Source organism: Pectinophora gossypiella, chromosome 15, assembly GCF_024362695.1.
Source record: "Pectinophora gossypiella chromosome 15, ilPecGoss1.1, whole genome shotgun sequence".
Classification (NCBI taxonomy): domain Eukaryota; kingdom Metazoa; phylum Arthropoda; class Insecta; order Lepidoptera; family Gelechiidae; genus Pectinophora; species Pectinophora gossypiella.
The window spans coordinates 11,268,739-11,295,459 of record NC_065418.1 but is presented as its reverse complement, the minus strand read 5'-3'; the positions used below and the strand labels follow the sequence as shown (position 1 = coordinate 11,295,459).

General features: G+C 37.3%; 1 protein-coding gene across 1 annotated transcript in view; it reads left to right on the top strand.

Moving 5' to 3' along the window:
* The first annotated feature begins 9,572 nt into the window (after window positions 1-9,572).
* The window catches only part of LOC126373479 (connectin-like), a 28,772-nt gene continuing 11,623 nt past the window's right edge, over window positions 9,573-26,721 (top strand). The window contains exon 1 of the mRNA XM_050019636.1: window positions 9,573-9,699. The gene's annotated coding sequence lies outside the window, so the exon portion shown is untranslated. The remainder of the gene's footprint in view (window positions 9,700-26,721) is intronic.

Here is a 26,721-nt window from a genome sequence, read left to right as displayed (position 1 = left end):
AGCGGACTCTCCATACAAAAAATGTATTCTTCCCGTAGGTGTGAGCGAGACGCAGTCCGCGCTTACTTCTCGGCGGCTACGGGCATTTAAGACTAAATTTTATTATTTTTTTATTTTATTTTTAATTTCCCAAATAAATAAAATAAAACCCAGAGGAGTGAGGTCGGTGCTCGTTACGAATTGGCGCGGGACAAAGAGTTCTTTATTCTATTTTATTGGCCCAACACCAACTAATTTAGTTCACCTGTCAATTAACTGTCTTGTCTGGCTGTCGTTTGTAGAAATTGACACGATAAACCCTAGATAAAGCTTACGTCGTCGCTTCTTTAAACGTGATTAACTACTCTATAAAATTATAGTTTAAATGCTAAAAGTCAAATGAAAAATTGTAGAGAGGACGAAAAAGAAACGAAACGGATATAATTTTTTTTATTACTTTTTAACATGACTTATTGTAGATTTGTCGATTTGCCGCATGGCATTAACTATTTGGCCGGACAATAGGTCTACGAACTCCTACGAGGCTACTCCTTTACTATGCAACCAACATAAATAAACGAAAACATGTTGTGAGAAAACCCACGTTCCCGAGAAATGAATACGCGCCTTATGTAACCTATCCTGCACTGGGCTGATATTGTGTACATAGGTTAATCAAACGCAGGTAAAAATCCGGACCTGTCAATTAAATACTCAATGTTAGGTAAACAGCCCCGTGAAAAAATGGAAACGTGAAAAACGCTAGGGAGATGATGATGATGAGAATTAAAGACAGACGAGTTCGTGCGGGCGTGTATACATTTTTGTCCCTCTTTCTCTCTCTGTCTCTTTGTTTGTGTGCGTGTGTGTGTGAGCGTGCGTGCGTGCGTGCGTGCGCGCGCGCGCGCGCGTGTGTGTGTGTGTGTCTGCATGGCGTGTCCAAAAGGCGCTTATTTAACAATTACTGGCTTTATAATGTGAAAGGCTGCCATACTGACAGTACTTATATACTTGGTACGCCATATTTACCGGATAAACAGGCATATGGGATTCGATTCTGTTGAATTCAGTTGAATCCGCTGTACGAGTAGGCTGAACAGAGGGCTAGCTTGTCGATTGTAATATTGACTGAAAGAGATCCAGGTTCAATGCAAAACATTTCGGTTGTGTCAAAATATCATAAGTCATTAGAAGACAAGTGTTTCCTTTCATGACTTTTTCTCACTCATTATTCGTGGAATGACTAAGAATACTCAAATAAGTAGTTAAGTACATTAATATCTGTGAATTTCTTCGTATTTATGTACACTGTTTATAAATAACTCTATTATTTTCTTATCGAGAATAACATAATACTTTCTCAGACGAGTACAATGAATCAAAGCGAACAAGTAACATAAAATGAACTCTTCTAAATAAACAAACTTAATAATAGGTAGTATTAACACAACAAGAAGCATAGTATATTGTGACAAATAAATCCAATAATTCAATGCCATCTTTTCATAGCTCTATTATTAAAATTTCGAACCATAATCATATTTTTATTAAAGGACCCCTAACATAAGCTTCCTATAATACGAGTCCAAATATTACTGACAATGAAAGTCCATGGGATGAAAAAAAAAAACATAATAATCTTCTTTATAAAGGGGACCATAGCGTGACCCTTCTTATAAGCGAAATTTTGCGTTTAATACTCGACTTTATACGGCCCACAAATACGGGTCTTATCAAATTTCGTCGAAAGCAATGTATGAAAAAAAATTATCATAATTTGGTAATGAAGGGCCCTGAGATTTTGTTATTACATATTTTGGTTTTTGACAGCCATTTTCTAGGCGTCGTATTTCGCATTAATTTATGGGCTAGACACGTTTGCCTCGCCACATTTGCATTATTATCATGTTCATTCTTATGATCTTGTGTTGGGTTTCATTTTTTATCGATAGAGTCAGTTCCTTTTGTTAAAAGCGTAGTTGATTCTCGTTTAAGTTTATTATCTAATCAAAAGGAAGCGTAGGTAGTATAGGTACTTACTTACTTTGTTTTCCATTTCTTATGTACAGTCATGAGCAATATAATGTACCCACTTTAGGACTCTGTCGCACTAACATATTTGACATTTAGTGAGACTTACAGTTAAATTTTTCAAAAAAGTTAATAGTTAATGTGACATGGTACCAAAGTGTATACATATTAATGCTCGTGACCGTACCTGAAGACTACTTTCACGTGGCGATTCTTCTGTTCTGATAACTGTTTCACAAGAGAAAATAGCACTTTTCCTTATTATTATAAGTGTGGGTTGACTAGTGTAGAAAATAATAAAACTGTATTCGTAAAAACTTTGTTCACCTAGCCTTTAAAAAAATAGAATTCTGTGGGAAGTAGGTACCTACTTTAAGACACAATGCAGGCACTTAATTTGGCAAATAAGGGGTAGTAAAATTGTGAATAGTTTGTACTTGAAAATGCACAAAACAATAAACCATTTGAACAGTTGAATGGTCCTTTAACTCGCAGGTAAGGGTAACATCTTTTTATGATAGGGATTAAAGTAAAAGTTCATTGTTAGCGTAGTGGCAACTTATTGGCCCTACATGAAAGATTAGGGATTCTTTTGCGATGACTCATTCATACCTACTAATGAGGAAATTTCCAGACTACGTTCCTCAAAAACAATATAGATGGCGCTGTACAGATTTTGTTTGTTTGTTTGTTTGTATACTCTTTATTGCTTTAGAATACAAAGAAAATTTACATTATAATGATTTTCCTTAGTTTAACGGATAACAGACAAATATATCTTGTATCTTTGTTTTTGGGTGTAAATGATGACCCTTTTTATTACACTTAGACACAATTATTTTTCGGCACAAAATAAAGAGATGTAATATAGGTAGCAACATAATTCTATACATAAAGTGATCCAAATAAACATAAACATAAACTGCCTATATACGTCCCACTGCTGGGCACAGGCCTCCCCTCAATCAACCGGAGGGGGTATGGAGCATACTCCACCACGCTGCTCCACTGCGGGTTGGTGGAGGTGTTTTTACGGCTAAAATAAATATCAAACAACAGTTATTTTTATATATGCCTCTGCCATTACATTGTATTTTTTTTTTGAGTAATGAGAAAATTGGTAATTATCACGTTAGATCTGTACAACGCCATATTATTGCGTTTGGGGAAAGTTGCCTCGAAAGTGCCTCATTGGGGTAGTCAGAGTTACATCCTCGCATTGTTTGCCAACAATGCCATGATAATATAATTTATAAAAGTCATTTTTTTATTCGTAATGTTGGTAGCTTGTTTTTGTACTTTATTTACTTACACCAAAAACAAAACAGTTACAGAACGAAAATATAATTAAATAAAACTAAAACAAATAAACAAAACTCAAAATAAAATAAGTTATGTACAATTAACACGTAAACTAAACCCATAATTTACTGTAATATTTATATTTTTCTGGTGTCTTTTTAACTTAAGTATGTAAATAATTCCAAGTTATTTCAATTACAGTCCGCTTATTACCAACTCGAAGGAGTTTTGACGGATTATTGTCAACAAGTTAATTTTAAAACGTATGAATAACCCGAGCGAATAAAATAGACATCTCGCTGGTACGTAATTCGTTTGACGTGCTGTCTATTTAACTCTGCCGGGTTATTGGCTGACAAACTTTTTAAACGGTTGTTTTAGATTTCTGCTTAAAATTGACGTGTGTTCCATAAATTTTATGCCTGTCAATTTTGTCCCTTTCTTTTTCAGCGCATAGGAAAATGACAGGTATAACTTAAAATAAAATTAGATGGCGTCTGCAGGAATTAGCACCACTGTATACTCAATTTAAATATCTTTGACTAATTTTAAAACGTGCATAGCTGTAAGTGATCCATTAAATAAATAAATAGACCTCAAGGACATTTTACCTGCCGTTCGCTTACAAAGACCATTAGGTCAAGCAAGATCCTCAACATTTACCAGAAAGGTTCAATTGTTCAGTTGAACAATGAATTGTTGCAATTCTCTACTGAGAAAGACGCTCGAGGATATAAAAGGGAATTTTTAAAGTATCAATTTGTGAAATTTACATCTAAGCGTGGGCTTTTCTCCGCCTGCCGGCAATGGAGAATAGTGAGCTGACTCTGAATTTAATAGGATATTTATACATACATAGCATGGCAGGACACTTGGCAAGATGGGAAAAGAACATACGGTCTTTTGTCAGCCAAGACTCCCAGTCCGATGGTCGGATGACATTGTGAGGTACGCCGGAAAGCAATGGACAAGACTTGCACAGGACCGGAAAGGATGGCATGAAAGAAAGGATGCCTATACCCAACAGTGGGTGGATACAAGCTGAGTAGATAGATATATATTGTTAACACCATCATCTTCAGCCGTACGACGCCCACTGCTGGGTATAGGCCTCCCCAAGGATCTCCACGACGATCGGTCCTGCACTGCCCGCATCCAGCGGCTTCCCGCGACCAGATCATCGGTCCACCTTGTAGCGAGCCTACCCACTGAGCGTCGTCCGACACGTGGTCGCTATTCTATATTGTTAACATATCGTGTATAATTGTTTGTTATCCCATAAAAATAAATAAATACATAATGCTCAGTGAGTGAAGTGATTATTTCTCTCACACTGAAACCGCGAGCTGACTGCCTCAGCAACAGTATAAATATAAGTCACGTCTGTATACTTATCAAATAGCGAGTGCCGGTTCGATTCCGTTATCGGACTTTGCAACAATAAGTTATTAATTTATCTTAAGTGCAGTCTTCATTAACACAGTTAGCTCGACCATTAAAGACGGCGATAAGGCTCGCTACCTTTCACGTTGGTCTAACAGAAATCTTGGTGAGGTGTGAGTATTTAGTTAATCTTGAGATGAATGTATCTCTGACAACAATAACCTAGGACAACAATCGGGATAAAGTCGTGAATTTATGTTTATGCGTTAGACTACTATTGGGGTGGTCAGAGACATAAGTCTCTCTCTCTCTATTTAAGAGCTGCGCTCTTGTCGGTGGAGTAATCGCCATTCCTCTCTTCTTCCCGCCAAAACCTTCACCTCCCGATACGACACGACTTGCACCTTCTCTTTTATTTGTTTCATAAATGTTATCCTAGGTCTAACCCTTCCTCTCTTCTCTTCAATTTTTCCTTCGATGTAATGTTTGTTATAAATGAATCGTGTCGTATCAGGTGGCCAATCATATTTCCTCTCCGGTTCTCTATAGTCTTCGATGTGGTTCTCTTTTCTTCATCTCTTTCCAGCACTTTTTCATTTGACAAGTCATAGTTTGTTTATTCGTATGTTTATGTCCTTTGTATATTATGTCGTAGTGCAATAAAGTATTATTGATTGATTGATTGGTAAGTCATCAAATTACAACACGCACCAGGTTATCCTTTAAATCTTTCATAATAACAGCCTCCGTGGTCAAGTGGTTAAGCTGTGGGCTCACGGAAGTCCCTAGTTCGAATCCCAGTAGGGACATCACTAAAATTACTCTGTAATCCTTAGTTTGTTAAGGACATTCCAGGCTGATCACGACTGTCCGAATGTAAGATGGACCATGCTTCGTAGGCACATCAGACAGTCGATTAAGATTACTGTTTTACTAAAGTATTTGGCGGCTCAATAGTAAATGTGGCACCAGGGTTGATGAAGGTGGTCATTGACCCCACAACCCACACGAGGAAGAAAAATTGTTCGCAGCGTACTTCGTATTTGTTTATGAAATAAGTTTTATACTTAGAAATCCTTAAAACGTAAACAGTCAATCGTACCCAAATACGTTTGTTTAGATAATTTTATGATTGAAACGAAACGCGTAATTCCGATTGAAATTCAGCTTTCAATTTAATTGTATAAGAGAAAGCTTTTCTTACAGTAGTATAATATATTAATCCTTTCGAGTTTATTTTTAGAATGCTCTTTTGTGAAGGTAATAAATGCTATTTCTATGCTTCTAAGCGCTTTATTATGACTAACTTATTTATCTAGGTATATTTAATTGGAAAAAAACAACTTTAATAATATTTTTTTGAGTTAATAGTTAGTACTAAGACTGTGTGTGGAAATGAAAATAATTATTTTTATTTTTCTTATTTGTCATATTTTTTCCACATCTACCTAGGTTCACCTAGGTCTTACTTTAGTCTTCAATAGTATGGGCGTCAGACGTCATACACACAGATGCGCGTGTACGATAACGTCAATGTGTAGTGTCTGGGTAATCGAGATCACACCCTGGACAATTCATTCAAACAACCTCGTTTTACACAGACACTACACTTTGACATTATCGTACATGCGCATCTGTGTGTGTGACGTCTGACGCTATACTATTCAAGTTTTAACTATGTTCGAGGTGGGGGGTGAGGTATACCTAGCTCAGACGGTGGTGAGGAGCGGTGAGTTGCCGAAATAAAAATAATTATTTTTATTGTTATTATTTGTCACGTTCTTTCCATATCTAGCTAGGTACACCTAACCACAAGGTCTTATTTTATTTTATTTTATTATTTTATTTTATTTGGGGAGCTTACAGCTAAATTTACAAAGTTACATACTAACTTAATATCTAAAAGCCATTAACAAGCTTCCACAGATTGAAAGAAAACACAATTTACGTTAAGTTTCTAAGACCATATGAAAAAAACCTTAAAAATAGAAATATCTAAACAACAGAGGAAACGAAGTCTCTAACAAGTGCTTTTTTAGCACCTTGAATGCTGCCAGCAAATAGGTCCAAATTCAAGTTATGACCAAAGGTCTTACTTTAGTCTTCAATAGTATGGGCATCAGACGTGTAGTGTCTGTGTAAAACGAGGTTGTTTGTATGAAGTGATTCAAGTTTAAACTATGTTCGAGGGGGGGTGAAGTATACCTAGCTCAGACGATGGTGGGGAGCGGTGAGTTGCCATTCTATGCGTACTATTATTCCTTATTCTATGACGAGGTGTTTTGTGTGAAAGTAAGGCGTTCGTGGGGCCGAACTCGGCCAATGCCAACACGTAGACGCTCCTTAAAACATTTTAATCCAGAGGTGCGATTATTCCTATGTGCACTATTAGAGTACACCCAACGACAAAATATTAGGCAAATATTATGAAAATATATACCAATATTATGAATAACGACATAGCTTCTTTTGTGTGGATTAGGAAAAGATAAAAACATACAAACTGTTGAGTTGCTTATTTTCCCGAACATATTGTAAAATCGATAGAGAAATTGTTTTCCATTCTAGATAAACAAACGAGTCATTGTATAGGCGATCCAACTTAAAACTTCAATCCAAGCTACCCCATTAGGGATACAGGCGTGGCTATGTAACTAGGACACCCTGATAGACAACATTTTTTTCCTACTGAGTTACTGTGGCGTCCTCTAATAATAAATACTTTCCTTCTTTCTCTTTCCTTCTCTCTCTCTCTCTTTCTCTCTCTCTCTCTCTCTCTTTCTTTCTTTCAACAACTGCATACATTCTGTTGACGCGACCGTGGTAGCGTTACCATGGTATCCTAATGGAATAAGACTCTTTGATAATTTACAAAATGTTTGAATTTGAATTAAGTACTATTAAATAAATCCAACCAACCAACAAACCAACGAAGTAAAATAAACACGGATTTACTTTCTTGACCAATTTTGACCCCAACACGTAACTTTCTAACCACGGGGTGGTGCCCTATTCCCATGATAAATTTTGATATTAAATACATTAAATTTACCCTGAGTATCCATTGTTTTCTGACCCTTCTTTAACAAAAACTTCTAGCAATGACTCATACTAACACCTGCGTCCATAATGTTAAAATAATCAAATTTGTATTGGCGGTGGTGGAAGATTATTTTGTCTTGATTATAGTCTTTATTTGATTATGCTTACGGTCATAAATATTGATTTCGTCAATTAGATTTCAGAGTACTTAAATTTAAAGATTAAACTTAGTCTTGAAGATGATAAATTGTCGTACTTCATTAAATTCGGTTTTCTGGCTAGTTACTTTAGGTTGGCAAAAAAACAATCAAGTCCGACTACGAAAAATCGAGCTCTAAAAAGTATGAAACAAGAACATATTTCTCTGAAATTCCTTCAAAAGGAGATCCGTCGAGAGCCGTGGTCGATTCACAAAACAAATACTTAGTCGGGTAAAAGTATAGGACCTCCTCTACGCAATCGGCGATTACAATCGAGCATCATCGTGTAGGGTATATATACTCGACTGTATTTGCGATTGTCACCTATCCTACTTTGCGAACGGTTTAAATCGTGCTTGGCCGTAATCCTCTGTAATCGCGCATAGTTTCGTGGCCTCCGTGGTCTAGTTGTTTGGCCAATAGGCTAATGATCTTGAGATCCCGGGTTTAAATCCTGGTAGGGACATATCACAATAATCACTTTGTAATCCCTAGTTCGCCTAACCATTACAGGCCGATCACCTGATTGTCCGAAAGTAAGATGTTCCGTGCTTCGGAAGGCACGTTAAGCCGTTGGTCCCGGTTATTACTTACGGATGTAAGTTAGTAGTTGTTACATGAGCCATGCCAGGGGCCTTTGGTGGCTCAATAGTAACCCCGACACTAGGGATGATGGGGTTGGTAATCCACCTCACAACCCACACGATAAAACACCGCGCATAATGTACAAGAAGCATTAGAATAAAGGTCTTTCCAGGATTCTTTCACCAAAAACAATAATTATATATGGCGTAACACCTTTACGAGATAATTATTTTTTTTCCTATTACTCGGGTACTTACATCATCATCAGCCGTATGACGCCCACTGCTGGGCATAGGCCTCCCCCAAGGATCTCCACGACGATACTTACATAATTATTCCAAAATACAATTTAATGTCAGAAGCATACATAAAAATAATTGTTACTGAATATTTGGATTACATTATGTATAAAATTATGTTGCTACCTATATTGCTGTTCTTTATTTTGATCAGAATAATAATGGCTGGAAACTGGAAATTGTGCCTGGGTGTGTTAAAAAGGGTCATTTTTTATACCCAAAAACAAAGATAAAAGATGCATTATGTATGTTATCCACGAAATTAGAAATTGGAAGGAAGGAAAATCTATATAGCGCCTAGATATTGTTTCTGAGGAACCTAACCTGGAAAGTTCCTTATTTTCTCACTACCTTCTCTTGTGTGAGTTGTGTGGTCAATAACCAACCTCATCAACCCTGATGTCAGGGATAGTGTTGAGCCGCCAAAGGCCCCTGTCATGGCTCGTAATATAACGACTAAGTACATACTTATAAAAAAATAATTTAATAGTAGATATATTATGAATCATCTTACTTACGGACAAACGGGTGATCAGCCTGCAGTGTTCTAACCAAAAGCGCGCTTACGCGCAAAATACTACCTAAAATGTCCCAATAAATCATTTCCATAAGCACCTTACGGTTCGCCATCACCATTCACCCTAAATTACAGTTACATTTAGCAGTTTTGGCACTTCGGTACGCCACCCCACCAATTTTGAGCGTCCACGCCCCGCGTGGATCAGTTGACATCGGCGTGCCAGACCAGGCCGCACGTTTCGTAAAATTTGTCCGGGACGAACTTTCGCGACGCTTTCGTGTCGTATCGCTAACTTTTCGCTGAAGTTATTGCTGCTTAAGGATTGTTTTTGCTAGTGCGAGTTTCTTAAGGATTTGTGGTAAGTTAGAAATACTTAAGTAAATTATTTATTTACTTAGTGTTTTTTTTTTGGTGTTATATAAAACATTGGACATAAGTTTTAATTGAGTGTGAGTGTAGTTTATTTTAAATAGGGAATATATTTATTATTATAGATAATAATATATTCATGATTTTTATGTAAAAATATTAGATTTGTACGTCTAGTATTCATCAAAATAACAATATCAAACAATATTTGCGGGTTTTTCATAAATCATCTAATGAAATTATGACGAAATAAAAGCAATAAGTACTTACGTACTTATAACAGCAAATGTGATAAAACAATGTAATATAGTATAGGTACCCATGTCTGGTGAATTCCAAATTACGTTCGGTCCAGTAAAAGATACTTATTCAAAAACCTTCCTAGAATATATTTTCGAATCGGTCGAATCTAATTTTAGATTTTCCTTAAGTTCAAAACTGTAATTTAATTCCTCACTCCTTTATTTACTTCAAACTTCCTCACTTACTTGAGAAAGTTTGAAAATTCTGTTAAAAGTCAGAAGCACTATAAACGCTACTTCAATCAATTAGCAAGCTTTCCATTATATTTAATTAAACTTACAAATACATACCAATATTAGCACACGGGTACATCCTAACTGGTGTAATCAGAGGTACATCCATCGCAACGATGAACCAAGTACCCACACCTCACTGACCACTGAGCTTTCTGTTATACCAACGTGATAGGTGGTGAGCCGTATCGCTGACTGTAATGGTCCAGTCAACTGCGTTAGTGAAAAACTGCACTTAATATAAATTAATAACTGAAGGTGCAAGTCCGTTACCATGGTACAAACCGGCGTTCCCTTTTTGAGAAGCCAGCCCCGTACCAAAGAAACATGGTGACTTGAATATATACTAGTGCCCGGTATCCCTACTGGGGTGAACAGAGTCACATGTTGGCTTCTATTTACTTATCCTCGCCTTTAAGTGAAAACATTGAAAACGCGCTTTTGAAAAAACATCATTCTGAAGTGTATTTCTTCAACCAAACCTCGATTTTATTCAAAATTTTAGGAAATTATTCACTCCGGATCGAAATTCATAATCATCTTCATCCCGTTCTTCACGGGGTCCGCTTACATGACCTGAAGAATGACAGGTCCGGTTTTTTACAGAAGCGACTGCCCTGTCTTCGCCCGTGAAAGGGTTAAGGACGTCACACAGTGTACCTTAGACAAGACACTAATATGTACCTATTACCTACAGTTCGAATGGTTCAGCCCTTTAAGTTCAGTATAGTACTAAAATCTCACCTGGTTACGGGACCCTAATAAATATGCATCAGAAGCGTATCCCAACTACTTACATTAAGCACCTGAGATGTAGGAAACTCGTTCCCAAGGTTCGATGCGTACGCGCCGCAAAAACTACCATTTAAATATAATGAACAAGTTAAACTTGATCCTGCTTGTGGGAACATTCTTCGAGACTTGCATTTTGCATGTCACTGCCCGTGTTCTTTGTAAATTTTGACCCTGCTAGCCCGCGCTCACCATTTGTTCGGCCTATTAATAAATGCCATCTAAGGTAACTAATTAAACTATCCATAGTAGGTAACTGAATATTGCAAGAACAATCGATACGAACGAACTATAAATACGAACGATTCCTGGAATATCATTATAGCCATAAGCCGTAAGAGTAAGGGAGTGCGGGCGATTAGACTTGTCTCGCTCGCACTTAAGGGTATAACGCGGCACAGGGAAATAATATTTTTTTGTACGGAGCGTTTCAGCCTGAGTGACACACAGTAACGGAGACCACTGGTTTAAGGCATGGGTATATCTACACTAAGGCGATTCTCACATTGCCCTGTTCTTCCGTTGCTGTTGATAAACTGTCTATCACAAGCAAAAACATTTTACCATAAATAGGACCTCAAAAGTCTGCATGTAGTCGTTGCCACACTTGCTGCGCCACTGGCCGAGGAGTCAGTGGGACTTCCAGAATCAATGCGGTAGGTAAATGGAGATAGTAACTTTTATGCCCTAAATGGACAATTATGTTCTATGCGGTAGATTAATGGCCAAGTGACTATTTAGAGGCATTTAAAGCAATAACCGTTATGACCAAAATGCCTTTGGGTATTTATTAAATCGGATCCAGTTCTACTTGGGTGGTCGCTATCTTCCTAAGCACCTTTAACTCTGAACGAGACACACAGGTGTTAGTGACACCGCACATAATACTTAGGAGATGATTTTGTATTCTATTATTATTTTATATTTTATAAATTTAAATATTCGTCCGCGACACGAGATCCACGCTGCGATCGGTGCGAATAATCGAAGGTTTAAACCAATAGGCCCAGCGAATGCTGTCTACTTGGGTAAACGTCGCACGGCTATTGGTCGAAGCCATACCATCATCTCCCTAGCATTATCCCGTTTTTCACAGGGTCCGCTTACCTAACCTGAAGATTTGACAGATCCGGTTTTTTATGACCCAGCCCAATACAGGTTGGGTCACATACCTCCGAAAATGTATTTTTCGGGAACGTGGGTTTCTTCACGACATTTTCCTTCACCGCCGAGCAAGAGATAATCAATTTATGATCCAAACTCGAAGTCGGAAACAAATTCGACAACCATTGGTTTAGGCCTGTGCTGGATTCGAACCTGCGACCTCAAAGTGAGTGGCAAGCGTTCTACCACGGCTTTATGGTCGAAACTATACCGAAAATAATAAATGTTTCTATCTTTACCAAAATCCGTGCTAATGTTGCCGGATTCTATAGACGGTATGGTTACAGGTGATCAACATATCAACCATTATAATAAGTATATTAAATAGATGGCTGACCTAGACTGTTATTAAAGTAACACGAGTTTCAACGCGGTTGGTCATTGTACAGTAATAACTTCAAGCTTCGCTTCTCTTTTGTAAAGTCGCGAGTTCATTTACCATTTTTCTACAACTTTCAACATAGAAATTGCCATAAATGACGTAGGAGAAGGAATTTTATATGAAAGACATTTTATGAGATTTCTCACCAATTCATACTAAAATACTATGGGAGAAAGCTTTTTCAAACGCCCTTTGCCTACAAAATTAATAGAAGAATCAGGCAATAGAAATCGTTGCGACGTCGAGTTACGATGCGATGTGACGACGCAAGAAGTAAAGTGGTCATGTTCTCTTTCTTAACCGTTACTTCAACTTACTAAATTCTTATTATAAACTTTCAGTCCCATAAAAAGTGAGGCTGACACAGATGGCTTAATGCAAAATTAGGTAATTTTCGTCGCCTCGTCATTGCCTTAAATGGGGGACTTAAAATGCCCCTTAACAAATGGATGGCACACGACAATTTTGGAGGGTATTTGAAGAATTCCTATTGTACAGCGAGACGGGAGCTCGGCCAATTAGTGTCAGTCTTTTATTAGTAAGCGGAAGTAGCCGACGTACCCCATGATGGTGTAAGGTAGAGTTGGTAGCGGGGACTTGTTATTTACAACTTGTGAGAAAATGTATTCCTGCACACACATTCACTAGATCGCGCCTATCTCCCGTTGGGGTAGGCTGTTACCACGAAATTTTAATTACTACAATCTAAATATATAAATGGAGAAACTGACTGACTGGCTACACGCAGGCACTTGAAATTTGGAAGGGACGTAGCTTAGGTACCATAGAGGTGCACTAAGAAAGGAATTCTCGAAATTCCCACGGGAACGGGAATTAGCAGGAAAATCCTTTTGTATGAAAAATCTAAACCGCTTAAGTTAGACGCTTGAAATTTGGCATGCAGGTACCTTAGTAAACTTAAAGCTTAGTTGCAACAGGATATTGCAAAATTCCCAGATAAAGATTTCTACAAACCGAGGAATTGGTTTTGTGGGGTTTTAGTGTAACAACATTTTCTGTATTTTTTAAGAAAAATAAATATTTTACTTACTTACTCATTTTATGACACGCCACGCGGACGGAATCGCGGGCAAAAGCTAGTACATAATAAGACACGACAAATTTATTAAAAACGTCATAGAAATGAGCTAAAGGGAAAGAGAGGAAGGGAAGACCAAGAACAGTACGTACTTAACTATCTAATAATAGGTAAGCATTGGGCTCTTAAACTGACAGCATAAGATTCATCATCTTAGGACTTAATCCGCCTTATTACATAATAAACGACTAAAGATAATACCAGGCTTAAAATGGGTTTATACACGGATTTTAATGGAACTAATTGACAACTCATAATAATCTTATGCAGAATCGGCGACATTAGCGCCACGGCCGCGGCCGTTTAGATAATGTGTATTGGAATCACTACTATTATCTACGTACAGTATTCGTTTTGTAATAAGGCGGACAAAATCTGCAAGTTTTCTCTGACAATTTCTGGCTCTGCTTGCGAATATGTGTTTAAAGTGAAATGCGAAAATTAAATACGTTATTATCTATACAGGGTGTTAGTGACATTGTAACGAATACTAAGGCGGATGATTCAGACCATGATTCTGAGTTGATATCAAGTGAAATTTTCCGTCGCAAAATTTACGATTTTTTTTTAGTTTTTTTTAATTATTTTCAAATCTATACTTTTGCGATGGTAATTTCCCCTTGATATTAACTCAGAATAATGAGCTGAATCATCCTCTTAGTATTCGTTACCATGTCACTTACACCACGGGGTGTACTTGTACGGACAAGTACATACAGGTAGCCGTACAAGTAGGTATAGGTGTTAGTGACGAATACTGAGGGAGATGATTCAGACCATGATTCTGAGTTGATATCAAGTGGAATTTCCTGTCGGAAAATTCGTGACAATTTTAGTGTTTTTTTTTTAATTATTTTCAGTACCATATTTTTGTGACGGAAAATTACACTTGTTATCAACTCAAAATCGTGGTGTCACGAAAATCATCCCTCAAAGTTTTCGATACGATGTCACTTACATTTACTGTAAGTATATAATTATTCTTTCTTTTCACGCTTGTCGCTTGTAAATGGAACACAGTTATACAACACGAGGAGTCGTTTCGCGAACATTTTTTTTCTCTCTGAAGGCTATTTCTAAATATTGCTCGCTATTAAGACAGCTCCTACGGGTTTATCTGCAACGACCCAATTATCATCCAAGACTCTTTCAGTAGGTACTGAAACGGCTTTCGTATTTTTATGAAACGATGATAAGTACTCTGTTAGACCAACGCGACTGGATGAGAGCCGTATCGCCGCCAATCTACTGGTCGAGCCAATTGTAAAATAAATTATAAAGAAAAAGCTCAGGTGAAGCTTGGGTACTCAAATCATATTGCGATGGACTTAGGTGCCCCTGACTAGCCCAATTGGGAATATGATCGCTTCTTTCTAGCCTATTTTGTCGCACTACTGCGCTTGAGCTTATGTAACATAATATGCAGCCTATAAAGGTACGCCCCACTGCTGGGCACAGGCCTCTCCTCAATCATCCGGAGTTTGGAGCATACTCCACCACGCTGCTTCACTACAGGTTTGTCTAGCTGTTTTACGGATAATAACAGCTTATGTTTAAAAAAATATTATTCTAAGTTAAGGAGTAAGAGAGCACGCCTGGATTTTCTGTCTCGCCCACTTACGCGGCACATGGCAATAATGGGATTTTTGTATGGAATGTCCAAGCTGTGCCATTAGACACACCACAAAGACTATCTCTACGAAAGATCGTTCTTAATTCTGAGACATTAAGGAGTCCTGAATCCCTAAATGATTCACAACATTATCGATAAATACCACTTGCGCTACAACTCGACAGATGTTCCTGTGTAACTAGACCATGAAAGGTTACTGACCTATTACTAAAGCCTCGTTTATAGACGCTTTATTTCTTTTTATTTCGACGTGTTTGTACATTTGCCTCGAATGATACTAGATCCGACAAATGGGGAGCGTAAGGTTCTCAGTTTCCACAAAAGATGCTCAAAAAAATTACATGCTCAAACAAAACCGTACTTAAATTAAATTACCTGAAGATTTGTCAGGTCCGGTGTTTTACAGAAGCGACTGCTTGTCTGACCGTCGAACCCGCGAAGGGAAAATCAGCCCAGTACAGGTTAGGTCATATATCTCCGAATGTGGGTTTCCTCACAATGTTTTTCCTTCACCGCTGAGCACGTGATATTATCATTTATGATCCAAACATGAATTCGAAAACAAAGTCGACAATCATTGGTTTAGGCTTAAATTAAATATGTTCATATTTTTTCTCGGTCCATTTGACGGTAACACTTAAAATTGTATTCTTAGACAAATGTTCAACAATGAAAACTCAAACGTTTTTAAAACCTTTCAACTTCTGAAGTTGAAATAAAGTCAATATATTAATTTTGTTACTGACAAAACATTTCCGGACGAAGCGAAGGTATGTTTACACGACGAATGTCTAATCGCTCTAGCTTACTAAACAATGCGTCGTGTGGTTTCTTCACGTCGCGGGCGAAACACGCCGGTTAGCTGGCTCAGCAGTGAAGCTAAGCAGCTGGATAGTCTGCTCTAACATTTCCAGCTTTTCGCTGGAGGGAGCTGGTGGGGCCTCCGCTTGGGGCTTCGCCTTCTTCCCCTTCGTAACAATACAGGGTCCCCTCTAAATAGACAGACAAGCACGATCGTGTAGAGGGCATACTCAATAATACTCACCGATCACGGTCTATGAGCAGGTTTGATCGTGCTAATATCCGAAAGCGTCTGCAATCGCCGATTATGTAAAGAAGGCATGAGAAGACAGTCAGATGAGCTAACACGCATTAGTTATAATTATTAAGTACGACGATATTTAATGACCCATGCAGGTCATTTATTTAGCACCACCACGTTGGTATTTTCAGAAGTTCACCAGGCAATCCACTATTCATCTACAAATTATTTGTCAGTTATTATTATATACCTAAATATGTATATATGTATATTCAAGGCAAAATATATTATAGATATAGACAACATATTCAATAATAACACAACAAAATATACTAATTTTGTTAAACTTTACATTTATCGCTATTTATACAAAATTAAATCATTTTTTGAACTTCCATGAAGTGAGAACGAGGCATGGACAGCGGTTGTCACTTGTCAGTCGAAAATTTGAGAATTAATGAATTTGAACAAACTTTTGCTCGGCATCGATATTTTATGAACAGGTCGGCGAGTTCGCTATCTTTGCCACAACAGTTAACTTATCTTTGCTTTTAATATTAATTTTATTTTGGATGTGACAGCTTATGATTTTGTCCGAAAGAACTTAGTTTAGTATAAAATGGTGCTGGTTTCAGCAGACGCCTTTTAATTTTATTTTAAGTTATCCGTATATTTTTTTTATGAATAAGTATTCATTTGATAATTTTCAGCTGTTCACACATCAGCTTTTAGGTGGATAAAAAATTACATTCACTTGAATGACATAATAATCCGGATTAGATTTAATAAAGCTACTGTCTATCAATTTCGAGGTCTGTTTTAAAAATTTTGATAAAATAAAACTAATGGGAAAGCGAAGTCTCACTATTCAGTAAGTCTATTGGGAAGGAAATTCCTAGTAGTTCAACTGGTAAGACTACTGGGAATAGGGGACACTTTTGACGTATGACGTGTTTTTTAACTTAAGTCGGGTTATAGGTGCGTACCAACGTTAAAACTTGATAGGGTTGTTGATTAATGCCTGAAGTTGACGTGTGTTACATAAATAAATAATATTTTAGCTTGTCGATTACCCGTTAAGAACGTAATTTTTGTATGGAGTGTCAGAAGTGTTGATTTAACAAAGCGAAATATTCTTTACCAGTTATTTTTTTAAAAGCAGTAAATTCTACACAATTAAAATCGACGTCCGAAATTTTACGCCATCATACTAACCTTACTACCTGTTCACTATACCTGTCTCTTTGCAAGCCTTAGTAAGGTTTTTGCTTAAAATACCTTTAAGACTTCGACAATCAAGTATACATTTACCTGAGGGTATCCATTGTATTGTACCGAGAATTCTTTAGTATTATTAAGTGGCAAGGATTTTTTCCCCGTAGAGGTAATTCACACAATAATAGGAGTTTTCAAATTGTTTACAATATAGTTAATGTTATTTAGATCTTGTACCGGATGAGAGCCGTCAACGCTCCCCATTTGTCCGGCCAAGTAGTGGATGCTATTCGAGGCAACCCAACCACAACCGGCAACCGGTTTCGAATCCCGGTGGGGACACATCACGAAAATAACTTGTGATCCGTAGTTGGTTATAGAACATTACAGGCTGATCACCTGATTGTTTCTACTACACCCGGTTTCTACTTACTGATGTAAGTTAGTAGTCGTTACATGAGCCATGTCAGGGGCCTTTGGCGGCTCAATAGTAACCCTGACACCAGGGTTGATGAGGTTGGTAATCCGCCTCACAACCCACACGATAGAAGAAGAAGTCCAGTAGGCCTTAAAGCAACTTTTGTGAAAAAACTTTGTCAATAAAACAGTAGGCTAGCCTTATTGACGAAATCACCAGTTAAACCTGCATAAGATGAATAAAATATATTTATTTTCTAAACCGAGTAGGTTTGTAATTCCGAGCCTCGCATTCAAAGGATGAAGAGACCTTTTTGGTGATTTTTTGCACCTTTTGGTTTACATTGTGTGTGGGGTGGTGGTGATACGCTCCCATAGGTTTCAATAGCAACAGTTTGTATTTTCCAATGTGCACTTTTTATATTTCGATGTAAAAGAAGTGAAGAGACCACAGAGCGTTACTATTTTAGGGTCTGTATTCTCTGATCAACGTTCCTGTCATTATATTATTTATGCTAGTTTTAAAATGAACTTGTCAAAGCTAATTATCATAGATAACAATAATTATTATAATAATCCAGCTCCTCCGTGCCTCGGAAGGCACATTAAGCCGTTGGTCCCGGCTGCATTAGCAGTCGTTAATAACCACCAATCCGCACTGGGCCCGCGTGGTGGTTTAAGGCCCGATCTCCCTATCCATCCATAGGGAAGGCCCGTGCCCCAGCAGTGGGGACGTTTATGGGCCGATGATGATGATTATAATAATACATTCACAAAAATAATGAGATACTTTTATGATCAACGATTTTTCAAACGACCTTTTTTATTATTGTTCATTACGAACAAGGGACCCCCTCCGGTTGATTGAGGGAAGGCCTGTGCCCAGCAGTGGGACGTATATAGGCAGTTTATGTATGGACAAGGGAAGTATTAAAATAGTATTCTTGATTTAGAATTGTGGTTTTAATTTGCAATTATTCGTATTTGCTACAATTTGAAGTGAGTTGAATGTGAGTTGAATGTGTGGAGAGTGAATCGTGTGTAACTGCGATTGGTTCGCGTGTATGACGTGGTATATGACGTGTATGATGCAAGTGTATGACTCGATACATAGCAAGTAGGCATATTTTGCGAACTAAATAGGGTCGATGTAGTGTCGACAATTATAGTGTAGATAAAATAATGGTACTCATTAAGCTTCACAGTCTAGATGTCTCCTTATGAAAAACGAAGTACATTTTTCTTACTTCGAATTATTATCTATCTCTCTTTGGCATTTGTTATTCCTATCTGATGCTAAGGTCTGCCTTCTTCATACTTCTCTTTCACTTTGTACAATCGTATGTTTCGTTCTCGGAGACATTGCACGAGCACAGGTCCTTTATAACCACATCCGCCCATCTTGTTTTTGGTCGTCCTGTTGGTCTAAGCCCTGGTATATTTAGATTGGCTGTAACATTACCCACGTATTATTCGGATTCGAATTATTATACAGACCTAAAAAGTACCTACTTACGTAGATAATATGTTAGAAGACGTATTATTATAGTCTGGCATTGACTGACATTGAAACGAAATACATAAAATCAAGCAAGATATCTAAATGATAAAAACGGCTGGTGTTCCTATAATTATTAAATAACTTGTAATCTTTACGTACATTTATTAAAAATATATCTTGCTGTTGTAGTTTCTTGTCATTTCTTCTCCTGAGCCATGCGAAATAACATAGATTCCAAAAGTGTTTTTACCCTCAACCTTGAATAAATGATTCTGATTACGAGGTGTAATTGACATCGTAACAAATACTGAGAAGAATGATTCAGCTCATTATTCTGAGTTAATTTATCGCAAAAGTATAAAGTTTAATATAATTTATAAAATAAAAAATGAAAACATTTTTTTTTATAATATAACAGTTGTTCATCAAAAATCATGTTGTTGTGAGGCAAATTGAATAAATTATTCTTATTTAATTATAGGTATTCTGATTAAAGTATACTTACCTCTATTGTATTTATCAAAACTTATTACTCTGTCTTATCAAGCAAACTTCAGACATTTTGCCTTGTTAGCTCTCTCTTGTTCGATATTTCTGAGGTCTTATATTAACAAAATCGGTAGCGTATCTTCAGATTGCTTCTTTCTGTTTAAATATTTTTGTATCGTTTTGATGTTTGTGTGAGTGAGCCGTGGTAGCCCGGTTGGTAAAACGCTTGCCTCTCACTTAGAGGTCGCAGGTTCGAATCCAGCACAGGCCTAAACCAATGATAGCCGAATTTGTTTTCCAATTCATGTTTCGATCATACATGACAATCACTTGCTCAGCAGTGAAAGGAAACATCGTGAGGAAACCCACATTCTATGTGACTTAACCTGTATTGGGTTGGTTTTCCCTTCGCCAATTGGAAGGGCAGATAGCCAGTCGCATCTGTAAAAACCGGACCTGCCAAATCTTCAAGTTAGGCAAGCGGACCCTGTGAGAAACAGGATAATGCTATGGGGATGTATCGTTTTGATGTTTAAAAAGTATAAGCATTTGATTAGGTAGTCTTCTTTCCTATTGTGATGACTTGTGGCTCTGTCTGCTACGTGAGGGATCACGGGCCTGAATCAATGTAAGTAATTATGTGTTACGTGAATATGGTAAAACTCCGAATTTATTGTTTTCTTATAATAGATCATTATATACTTTTACAGCAGGTTCTTTTGACATTTACCATGGTTCAATGGTAAAAAAGATTATCCAGGTGCCTGGATTTTTTTTATATAACAAATGGGTTTGCTTTGACTCCTTTCTACCTCTTAAATTACCACCTTCAGTTGGTAAATCTTAAGATTCACATGTTTCGGGCTGTTACAGTAACAAAATAATGCATAACCTACAACTTTTAACAGAAACATTTAATAGTAATGAAACTTAATAGCTACCAAAATTAGGTTACAAAACCTGTCGCCTGCAGTTTTGTTAGCCTTAAAATATTCAACCGACGCAATAGCTTGTTTAGGCGAAGAATTATACCCTGAGGGCAGACAAATATACGAGTTTATCCAAACAAAATGATGTCCTCTGGGCGTAGTTAGCGGTTGACAAATGTGTGCTGTCTGTCTAGCATAGAAGTCCTGCTGGATCACGCAATGACTCAATGGGGAATGACCACTGAATAAAGTTAAATATGCTCTTGATGACCTCTGGAGAATAGATCTTCTATCGTGTGGGTTTGTGAGGTGAATTATCAGCCTCATCAACCCTGGTGTCAGGGTTATTATTGAGTCGCCAAAGGCCCCTGACATGGCTCATGTAACGACTACTTACTTACATCAGTAAGTAGTAATCGGGACCACAGGCTTAACGCGCCTTCCGAAGCACGGATCATCTTACTTTTTGAACAATCAGGTGATCAGCCTGTAATGTATGCCTGTAATATGGAAATAAATATTTTCTTTTCTTTTCTTTTCTTTCTTTCTTTTAATGTCCTAACCAAGCTAGGGATCACAAAGTGATTTTTGTGAGATGTCCCCATCGGGATTCGAACCCGGGACCTCCGGATCGTGAGCCCAACGCTCAACCACTGGACCATGGAGGCCTTTGCTAGACACCTAGACACCTGGCTAGACACCTTAACCCCTGCACTTAGCTGGATAATCTTGATTAATTTAAGAGCTGTTAGAACAATTAATTTTCGTGATATGTCTCTTTCGCACTAAGTAGGCTGTATAGGTGCTGTCTTAACACTACTGTCATATTTATCAAACTATGATGATCATGGTGATCCAGCCGTTTTCTGCTACGGCGACTGCTTCAACTCCGAAATTCATGTGCTTGCATGTGGCTATATTTAAAGAAGGAAAATAGATTATCCCTAATATTATTAGGCTTTAGTTTATGTATGCATGTTCAATATAGTAAAGCACTTAACATAAACTCAAAATACCCAAACAGCATAGCCAACATGGCAACGCATTTAGGTCCACAAGGGAAATAGATTTAACCAAGCCGATAAGCTCAATTTCAGCGCACAACCGTTGAAATGCGTCTTATAAAATATTGAAAGGCAAGCAGGATTACAGTACACATGCCAACCGGTTTTAACTTAGGCGCACTGTAGTGTTACAGCCAAGTTCTATATTAGACTTGGACGATATTAGGTAGAGAGGTGTTTCTTTTAAAACTCGATACGGCATTTATAATACATGTCTATATGTGTGTCAAGTAAATTAAATCTCTAATAAATATATGGGTTTGCTTCTATGCTGTTCTGGGAGCATATAAAAAACATAGAACACGTTCAGCTGCTTCTCTTCCCGGGCATGTCGTAAAAACCGACAGAGGGATTGTGTCATCTAACATGATGGACTAATGTTATGGGCGATAGGCTGATCCCTTATCACCATAAGGTTCATCATATCCATCTTTGGACTTCGTATCAACAGTGGCTGCAAGTTGTCTTTGATTACTTGTGGCTCTGCCCACCCCATTAGGGATTACGGGCGTGAGTTTATGTATGTATGTATGTATGTATATGGGTCGAATCACAAAATGGTATAATCTTAAAAATGCTGTTAATGTTAGTGAAAATATACTCACCGTTAGAACTTGGCTTTATATAGGTAATGACTTTAGGTGCAATATCTATTCCTAGACTACGTAAATGGGAAATCTAATCTAGGGTGCATGCCGAATTACCTCAAATAGACTGTGGTCTGCTTAAAAGCAATATTGGATAGTGACGAATATTTAATTGAGATCTGCATATAGAACACTATAGTTATATCTACACTAATATATATTCTGCCTTTATCTATGCTTATATCATTATAGAGATGTTTATTATAATATTATTATTATGTATGTCGTATCCATGTCTCGAGCCTATGGAGTCCCGGACTTTTGGAAGGCGTGTTTGGGACCGAAGCCAACACGTAGAGGCCCCTTAGGACAATAATCAAAATGTTGTTATTATTATTATTATATTATATATAGATACATAGTTTTTAAGTAGGAGATAGTTTTCAATACAACCCTGATTGGAAAATCTTAACAGCACCTTATTAATTTATTATTTTGAAACAACCAAAAAAAAAACACTCGTTCTAATAAATCCACACCCAATATAAATTTCTCATCTTCAAAAATACCTGTCTTCTAAAGAACTTGGCTTCATTTATAATAAAATTTATGGCGAAGTATCTAAATCTAGACCAAAATCGGAATCGCAAAGCTGTTCAAAGCTTCTCGAGTACAAAGATACAAGTATTATAAATGCAAAGTAACACAATTTGTTCGACTGTTGCATTTTTAACCGATAGAAAAATTTTGCTCATAGATCAAAAGTATCAAAACCCAGAGACGGCCATAGGTATTTTCCAGAGGCGGACTAACAGTAGTAGGTGCTATCCAGGGATGGATTTAGAAGTCCGTGGTAGTCACCTAAAACATAAATAGCTTATAAGTATATGTCCCACTGCTGGGCACAGGCCTTCCCTCAATCAACCGGAGCGGGTATGGAGCATACTCCAAACTAAAGAGCTAGTCACCTAGTAAAGCTTTTATGTGGTCGCTTACTAGCAATCCCGGGTAGCACAGAATACAAATTGATATCTCCAAATAGAACAGAACATGTTATATAGATACTGTAGATCAGATTTCGTATTTGATATCCGACTACGAAGTGGGAGTTGATACATAGACTCACGCTCAAAATTCCTAATGAGGTAGGCAGAGCCACAAATAACCAGAATCAGCATCATTCATGCAACATAATTATCATGAGTAAGCTCGTTGAAGGTCCGTTTAACATTTATTTATCTACGTCATTTCGCAAGGTGTTATGGCTGAGGAGATGGAGTGACTAAAAACTGCTACAGGAACACATTATTACCGGGCATTTTCATCCTAATCTTTTTTCAATAAAATATGCTTTGAATATACTACAATTTTTAAATATCGATTAGTATTTTGTTGTGAAATCGTATACATAACCCCAAAAAAGATGATTTTAATTAAAGACAACTTGCAGCCACTGTTGATATGAAGCCCTAAGATATATCAACCTTATGATTATAAGAGATCAGCCTGTCGCCAATAACAATTGTCCATCATGTTAGAAAGGACATACATTCCCTCTGTCGGAGTTTATGATATTTCTACGAAGACAAGCATCTGAACGTATTCTGTGTTGTTCGGTGGTGATTAGTAGGAAATTGATTCGTAAATAACCAGTTCAATAAGAAGGTCAGAACTTGGCCCTGTGACATCTTGAGGTTATTAAGGCGGGTTTAATGTAAAAAGAATGTGTCGGAAAAGACTTTATTTGTAAGGTTGCCCGGAAGAGATTGCTACTTAGCAATAAGGCCGCCTATTGTACTAACTCTATTTCTCTTTTGTTTTGTATTTTGTTTTTTCCTGTTTGTGCAATAAAGTATTTGTTATGTTATGTTATAAATTGAGTTTCCTTTTTGTATTTATTATTATGATTTATTTTTATTTATAATTATGATTAGTGCAGTTGTCACTAACACAATTGTCTCGACCATTATAGATTGCGATACGGCTCACCACTTATCACGTGGTCTAACAGAAAGATCGATGGGGTGTGAGTACTTAGTTCATCTTGCAATGGATGCTACGAATAAATAACAAGGATGGATGTACGTCTGACTACTCCACTTAGACACAGTCGTTGCTTATGTTATGTTATTAAGTCCCAGCATAATTTGCTATATGACCATATAGCCTCACTGAAAACATTCAATATTAAAACTTTCTTTTGTTATAATATTCAAATGAAACAGTAAAAATTCGAATATTAAATTAAAGTCAAATAAACTTCAGTGCCAGTGTCAGGAAGTAATAAACGAAAAACCGCTGTTGCATAAGTTGCCAGTCACTCCATCAGCCAGAGTCAAAATTAAATTAAGAACGCGAATAAAACAAAGGAAGAAAGTAGCGTAAAACTTAAACAAAAGGATTCTTACACAAACCAAACAGCCTATAAACTTTTATGTGAACACATTTTTGTTTTTAATTAAGAAAAAATACTTAGTCCCAAATATCGAATCCCTAATAATCGTTTAGGAGGAACGAAAAGTCGCCGACTTCTGCTTTTTGTCCTCTTGATTAGCGACCCTATATTAAGGACAGAGGGCTTAATGTTTTTAATTAAAAATGCTAAGTTTGAAACAGTGGTACGTAATTTTAGGAGACTGTAAGAAACGGAATGTTATTTGTAATGTTATTTTGTAAAGAAAGAACAAAAACAAAAAAAATGGAAAAGCGAATGAGTTTTTTTAATATGAAACGGAAAAGTGCCACGTTTTGCATATTTTTGTACTACTAGCATTCTTGACATGCAAAAAAAATCTCAAAAGTAACGTTGTTACTTATTTCATTCATTTAGTGCCTGGTTGTGTGGTAAATCATTGTATTTACTTTTTTATTAAAAATGATTTAATTTTCGCATTTCACCTCAACCTAACCTGCGAGGTAAAGGCCACATCAAAGCAATTCATCTAAAAAAGCAATATTGCTATTTAACAATTATTTTCATTGCGCACTTACTTTTTTTATGCGCAAAATGACAAATTTCAAATTTGCTTTTTTAGAGGAATTGTTTCGATGTGACCTTTTTAACCCCGCAGGTTAGCCTAGATGCAAACCTCTGTGGTTTAACGGCATCATTCAAACCATGTATTTAGATTAAGGATATAATGAAAATAATAAAAAAAAAAAGATTACAAAAGGCAACAGTGACAGTGATAAAAATGGGATTGACATTAATGTGTCATAAATTGAGTTGATAATGCTATATAATTTTAACAGTTATGCAACTTGGTTAAAGCTCTTGATGAGAAAGTGACTCGTACAAAAATGATTTATTTCAAATCGTTCATTCCGTTTTAGTTGAGTATCTACTATAATCCCGGTAAATGTTTAAAATAATCATTAGCCACTTAGAGCAAACATGTATAGCCAAAGCAAATGGATAAAGTAGGTATTACACACTTGTCATGAATATAAACTACCTAGTAGACACTATCTCCCAGAATAGCTCAATCCCAAACTGGTCGACGGAAAACTACATACTGAACTAAATAAATCATTTCCACAGCAAAATCACATACGAACTTCATTGCGAGTACTTTAGGCTGCCAGCCCACTAGCCGCAGCCTAGTGGCTGCCTCATGCTCAAGAAGCCTTAGGGTGCGTTTCCACTGAAGCGGAGCGGAGACTCGCGAAAACAACCAATCTCAGCGAGCTTGAAAATCTGAACGAAAGAAAAGACTCTCGGTCGACCACTCCCATACTGTGATTCATTGCGCATCTCCGCTTGTCTCCGCTCCGCTTTTCTGGAAACATAACCTTATAGTCAGTCGATTTAGGCCAGGCGCGCACTACGAGTTTTTCGCCGTGCGGCAGAAAAGAGCAGCGGCGTAATATCGCACTGTTATACTGCGCCGCTGCGGCGGCTCTGCCGTCAAGTGCGCGCAATACAATTTAAAACTGTTTTGTACAGAATTACAGTGCGATATTATGCCGCTGCTTTTTTCGGCCGCGCGGCGAAAACCTCGTAGTGCGCGCCTGGCCTTAGAGCCTAGCTAAATACTTTTGTTAACGAAAGCTACAAACGAACGTGATTGACATACGCGAATTACGTGACGTTTTCGTTAGCTTGTTAATCGATGAATCGATGCGTGAAACGTGTCACACAATGCGTTGCGTTGTGTATGT